The sequence below is a fragment of the Belonocnema kinseyi genome, chromosome 2 (genome assembly GCF_010883055.1).
Source record: "Belonocnema kinseyi isolate 2016_QV_RU_SX_M_011 chromosome 2, B_treatae_v1, whole genome shotgun sequence".
Lineage (NCBI taxonomy): Eukaryota > Metazoa > Arthropoda > Insecta > Hymenoptera > Cynipidae > Belonocnema > Belonocnema kinseyi.
The window spans coordinates 74,671,327-74,678,808 of NC_046658.1; positions in this window are offsets into that span (position 1 = coordinate 74,671,327).

The window sequence follows — 7,482 nt, forward strand, 5'->3', positions numbered from 1 at the left end:
CTATACCACAAAATGATTATCAGAAGTGCTTCGATGATTGGAAAAAGCGTTGGTACAAGTGTATTATATCTGAGGGGGATTACTTTGAAGGGGACAACATAAGTATTGAGGAATAAATGAATATTTTTTGAGAAAACCATAAAGTCACCTTATTTTTTGAACACACCTCGTATGCTGAAACAAAATCATTAAAGAAATTACGATATCAATTTTTGAGAACAGGATAATGTCAAAATAAAGAATGTATTATTTCTGGATATGCGACATTCTTAAACACATGACGCTAGTGTCAAACCGAGATATAAATTTGTCGTCATTTAAATCTGATTTAGATTTCAATTTAATATAAACTTACAGCGTCCAGAGCAGGCAGGAATCGTTGGTTATCTTGGTCATGGAGTCCTTTAAAGTCCGAGACGCCTGACATAGAGTGGGTAATTCAAGTCCGAACACGCCCCTGGTCGACCTCGACGGGCTATTTAAATATTTTATAGTTTAATGGGCCTCTGCCATTAATGCCTGTAAAGCTAATTAGCTGAGCTGAGCGGACACGCTCCGAGTGTTAATCGATGTTCGATCGAGTGTCGATAAATCAGCCGTGCGAATTTTCATCCGTGGCAGGATATTGGGGCCAATGCGCTCGTCATCGAATAACCTCCATTGATCCGAAAACTACTAGCGAATCGATACCCAGATCAACTTACTTATAATTACACAAAACGTCGCTCCTGCTTCTTAAATATTTATTTATGCATCGATTTACCTCATCTTACTTAATTTGCTTAAAATGCTGCGTTAAAACACTCGTAAATTTTCCCTTTAGAAACCATACTATCGTTAATCATAATAACTTGGTGTTGAATCTTCAAATAACAAGATTCATCATGTTCACATTTTTAATTAATTGAAATTTGTTAGTATATTTCATTCTCTAAAGAAGTTTCCATAAATAGCTGAGAAGTTGAAGAGGATCTAATTAAAATAATAATCTATAAATAATAAGAAAATAAATGAAGGATTCTTTTACCCAAGTCTTAATTTTTATTTTTCGACTGAACTGCTTTTATTTATAGACATAGAAAAATCTACCTCAGAGTGGATTCGAACCGAGAATCTCCATATTTCATGTGTGGAATACCTGGTTCGAATCCAGGCTGAGGTCGATTTTTTCTCATTCTTCTAAACAATTACGATAACAGTAGGAAAAGATCGTAGAAATTCGGAAAGCGTAGCTAAATACTTTCCATAAGCTCGGATAATCCTCCATCCTCCTTTCCAAGGCAATCAAATACTTTTCATAAGCTTGGATAATCGTCATCCCCTTTTCCAACTCCCCCAGTTTTTCGGGATTCCTAGACACAGTCTAAGATGTTAGTCAAATTTTATAATGTCCCACTTCAACAAAAAAAATCAATTTACCATAACGAGGGAATACAGTTCCAGGAGAGAAATATCATCGAAGGATGTAAACAATTTTAATAGTGTTAATTGAATTTCAATCGAAATTGAATGAAATTGATATGGAAGGCATTTAATTGGCCTCTAATTTTTCTTCCTAATAAGCCTGATTTTTTATGAAAAATCCATACGGGTCTGATATAAAGTGCTTAATATATTCCCTATAATTAAATTTGCATAAGGGGATTAAAATGATTAAAATTCTCAAAATAACCAGCAATTAGGAGTGTAAGAAGGCACTTTATGTTTCATGTAAGAAAATTGTTGAATCTTCATGTTCGACGCCTTTAGCAGGATCAGGGGATTGACTTGCAGACCACGTAAGGACTGGATCCCAAATTCATCGGCGGTTGCTATTAGCAAATTACTACGGTGTAAACAAATCAATGGTTCCCAAGAGCCCGCAGCTAACCAGTGATTATGGTGACTTCTAGCCACCTAATAACTGTCTACATCAACATGAATTTACCGATCGTAGCGCTCATCTCTTGAATATGTACTAAACTTGTCCTCGCTTTCGATTTGTCAATCTACTTCGCACACTGTGTGGAAATTTTCATGATTAATTTACGATAATTAGTGTTATTAACTCGATTCATCTTATGCTTATGTATAGAGTGAGCCGGGTTATAAATAATTAATCATTTAATAATTTCTGGTTAGAGCGGTTCTGAGTAAACCAATTACTCTTTATAATTAAGAGTTTTTCATTTTTTAGTCTGATGAGAAGATAGCGCCGTATTTATTTTAGACATCAGGAAAAATTAATAGAGGTCTATTGCAATTATTTTCTAACTTCGTAATAACTCTTTTGAATATTTAACATAAATCATGAAATATTTATTCCTATTGGATAACATTTGATTTATTTTCAATCTAAAATGATTAAATTCTTTTAACGCAGCATAAGTCAGTTGTTTAAGTTTTAATGATTTTCATTTGTAACATTGGCAATTATTGAATATTTCAGTTTTTTAAACTGTGCATTTGTAAAATTTAAGATTTTTAAACTATTTTTTCATCGATGGTATAATTTAAACTTGGACCATTTTTTAACTTTAATTTGAGGAGAAATTCTATTTTAAACGATTGACTATTTTCGATTTTCTTGAACTTTCACACAATATGCTTATTATTCCATGAAATATAAAGAAAATCGAAAATAGTGAACGTTGATTTCAGATTGAAACGGAAATTAATGTACTTAAGTCTCTACTATCCTCAACGAACATATTCTCATTACAAGATTCGCACTTCACGCTCGATTTTTAATGTTTCTTTACATAATTTTCTAATAAATTATACACTCATAAAAATTCGAATTTTTGATTTTTTAATATTATTTTCAATATTTAACCGAAAAATTGCCAGTTCAATCAAAAATTGATACGAAAAGTCTTATTGGCCCTTTCAAAATGAACACTTTCCTCACTAAACTTTTTTATTATCTTGCACCGTTTGGCTGCTAAGTTAAATTTTCAACATTTCGACAGAATTATTGATTAAAGCAAAAATTATGCATCTTATAAGAAGAAAAAGGTTCAAAAAATTTGTAAATATTTTTTGGATGAACATTTTTTCTTCTTAGGAACATTTTTTTGTATCTCACAGAGTTGGGCCCGAATATTGAATTTTTTCAAAAGCATTTTCGATTAATAAAAACACAATTGTTGGTAAAAAAGGTTGAATAACGAACTCGAACAATTTTTGTATTCCTTAAAAAAGTGTTCCAAAGTTCAATCCGATCTGATAAGTCTCTTGAAAACGATCGTGCCTACAGGCTAGAGGCTACAGATTAGAGACTACAGGCTAAAGGCAGACATACACCGTTGTAAAAATAGTTTTTTTTTCTGATTCAGGGTGTTTCAAAGCATGGGGATTGAATGAAAACCAACCAATTCTAATTTCAAGTAAAATTTAAAAAAATATGAAACTAGGATGAGATTGTCAAAATCTGCCAGTTCTGCATGGACAGATTCTTATCGCGCGCTAGGCTCTTCTTTTTTTTTACCTTACTCTCGATAATGTATTTAAGTTGCGCCACTTGCTCGAACTTTGTGCTTCCCCCACAGACTGTAAAAACTAGAAATCTATTTTATACGATATCATTTTTTTTGTGTCCTATTTTTGAATAGAATGAATTTATGCTGTTATATTCCACGTCAAACAAATCAATTTTGAGAATATTGTAGCTGAGTCTTATTGTACTACGTCAAACTAGCTCTGAAATAATACATTGGTTTTTCTGTTCAGACCTTCTCCAAAATCGCGGAAAACTGTAAATGGTAATTGTGAAATCTCTTTTGTTAAAGCCCCTTCGACTTTAACAAATAAAATCTCATCGCATGTCTCACACTTCGCTCTCGATTAAAGTCTCGACAATAACGACGACTAACTGCCTCTAAAATTAAATTACTTTGAAATGGGTAAATTATTATAATTTAACCTAATTAACTCAATATTCTTTCCCGGTATAAAATCTTTCATGCTAGTAAGACCTTCAATAATGATTTTTTTAAAGTTAGAATAATGATCAATTAATCAATAAGGAATTAAAGTCTACAATAATGAACCATAATTCCAAACGGGTAGCGCTTAAAAATTGAAAAACTTTAAGATTTTTCGTACTTTTGGCCCAGTTGTGCAGTTTGAGATAGACGCACGGACTATCCGCAAGTTTAAACTCGGCCTATATAATAATCTTTTGTTTTTGAAACGATCGCATCAATAATAATATTGATATTCGTGAAAGTATAATTAAATACCTTTTTTGAGAAATATTTATTGGTGCTCATTACACGTCAACTTAATTTTTGTTCTACAAGAAGTACGAAAAAAATAAAAAATAAGATTTTTTCCTAAATTTTTGTCAATTTGAATATTATTATTTATAATATTTAAATGCAAAACAAAACTTTTCCTTCTCTAATAAGGTAACGACACCAGTTAGTGATACTTTTAGTTTTCAAGTGTACAAGATATAGTTTTTCTCTGTAGTATATGCTTCAATTACGAGTTTTTTTGTAAGTATAAATGAAGTAGTTGTTTTTTAAATATTTAAAGCATGATGGCAGCAATGTCCGTATTGATTGTTAATAATTATTGATTATTTGAGTGCTTCATATGAATGGATAGTTCAGTGACACTTGTGTACCTTTCAATGACAGCAATTTTCCCGTATCACTATGACAGTAAAGCAATTAAAGCACAGTTTGTTAATTATGATTTGAAGAAGAAAAGGAAGATTGAAAGACTCAGATTGTTCGACGAAAATTAAAATTCATCTGTTCAAATTCTAGCAGGCGATTTGTTACTAGAAGATCATTAAAAATAACTTTTCTAATGAATTGGCGAGACCATACCGTATCAAATAGAGGCTGTTATCATTTGATGTACGCGTATGGTTATACACTGACGCACGACTAAGAAAACACTTTACAAAGATTTTAATGATAATAATGTCTATCAAAGTTGGAGACAAGTTGAAAAAACATTAAAATTAACGGCAATAATCTTTTTTACTCAAACGTGACTAATTCTCCATTAAATACATTTTTCTTGATCCTGTCACCGATGCTTCTCTTTACAAATTCTCGTATTGGTTAATATTATTGCTCATTATGAATCATTATAAAAACCTTTGTTCTCTCAGGAACCACTCACCGAAGCACAAATTTGCTGACTCGCATTCTCCTTCTTTTCCTCGATATTTGTTTTGACAGGCGACAGTGCACCGAATCGCTTGCGCTCGTGTGAGCCCTCTCTCTACTTGCAACTCTCTGTACGTGAGAGGCGCGCGTCTAGATGGCATCAGCGGCTTTGGAATATCCTTTATACACTGCTTTGAAAATTATTTCCCGGACACATTTGCATGCAATTTCATATTGAAACATGCTACTTTTCCCGAAGCCTTCATTTAGCTTTTGATTTAAATTACAGTTGTCAATGAATAAAGAAATTCATCCAGAGTGTCACTAACCAGTCGCATGTTACTGACTGGTAACGGTGAGAAAAATGAATCTTGAGTCGATAAACCTATCCATCACGGTTCAAGTAATCGCTGATGGTGGTCCTTATAAGCGAATTTCGTATACATGCGGTTGCTCATAGTGGAATATCGATGCGAATGATCTTAAGGTCAATATCACGGTTAATCTGAAGTTTCTAGAGCAAAATATTCTTCCAAAGGTGATTTTTTTAACTTTAGCAGCAGGCATAAAACTTGATGCAGTTAACAACTCCTAATTATGGGTTTCCAAAAAACTAACTAAACTCTCAGACTCCCTTACGATGTATGCAGATTGCTTGCCGCGAATTCAAAGTCCCTCTTCTACTTTCACGTCGCTGCTTCTTCTTCAAGTGGAAACGATCGACCCCGTAGGTCACGTCGTATAATTTAAAACAGATATCCACGCGTGATAAATAACGAGTATCGAAAATTGAATTTCGCTCGTTAGATTCAATCCATCATTGCTTATCGCGATTGATCCTGATCTCTCTCGCGACATAAACGAGGTACTTCACTCTTCATGAATTTTTAGATTGTGAGAATTAATCTCTCTTTGAGCTGAAAAAAGTAAATTTTGTTTGAGTATAACTTGATATTGTCCTGGAATGGGTGTTAACTGGTACTTATTGTATTTTTTTCTGCTGGGCTTTTACGCCTCGTATAGAATTAGATCAATGTTTTATTGCCTCAATTGTTACTAGAATATTGTTCATATATGACCAATAAGTGTAATGAAAATGTTGAAGGCATTATAAATAAAGCCTTTCAATTTTTAAGTAGGGTAGTTGATTCACATTGTCAAAACGATATACGTTATGAACGAAAAAATAAAACAATTCTTGAAAGTAAAAATTGTTCTGTGAAGATGGCTATAAATATTGTATCGGGTTATATCTACTTAATTCCTTCATTTGTTCGACAGCGTTGGATTTGTAAAATCCTTTAACAATCCCTTGAAATTTCCTGATAGTTATCATTTTTTAAAATGGCTTTTTGTTATATTCAAATATGTAATTCATCTGTCTCAATCTGTTTTTGTAAAATTGGTATGTGTTTCAGTTAAGTCTACAAACAAGAAAAAATTTTCTTAAATATAATTAAAATTTAAAATAAGTTTACATCTACAATGACTTTTGAATAAAATATAAAATTAGAATAAAATATTTTTTCCTCATCTGACCCAACTCAAAACTAACAAGATTTTACACATCATCTGGAAAGTTATCCCTCTAAATTTTGAAAGCCTAGCTGAACCCGTTTTTGTGACTTTTTGTTCTTTCTTCTAAAAATTTGAAGCTGAGTATGTGCTACTTTTAAAAGAAATTAAATTTACCAGTTGAAACAAATTTGCAACCGTGTTCGAAATGTCAAGAAATCCAAATCAAAATAGGTGTAACCCCCCTTTTTCGAGTAGGGAATTGTAATCATGGGTAAAATTGTATTACTCAAATAGCAGTAAGCCGTCCAAATTTTAATTTGATCGAATAATATCTTCTGCTCTGTGTATGGACATGAAAATTACAATTTTTTAATATTTTAAAAATTTTCTATGGGCCAAAAACTGTCAAAAAAGCCGATATTTTTACGTTTTCATCATTCATGATTGAGAAAGTATTAGAAATGTCGGAAATTTGACATCACAGTTTTTTAACGGATCTCCACGTTTCAAGACTCTCTGAATCCGAAAATCAAGTTTTTACGATGGTTTCTGTATGTCTGTCCATCCGCCCGTCCGGCTGCCCGACCGTCCATAAACACGATAACTCTCGCAAAAAGAAACGGATCAAAGCCATCTTTGGCACACTTTTTTTAGATCCTAAAAAAAGGACGAGTTCGTTAACCAGCCGAAAATCAAAATTTTAAACCAAAAAATGCACAATATGGAAAAAAGTCAAGAAAAGAAAAACATTTCTTTTTGACAGCCCTACAATATAATCATAACAAATTTGTGGATTTTCTTGAAAAATCAAAAATTCAAATTTTGATTGCACAAAAAATAATTAAAAATCAAAAAT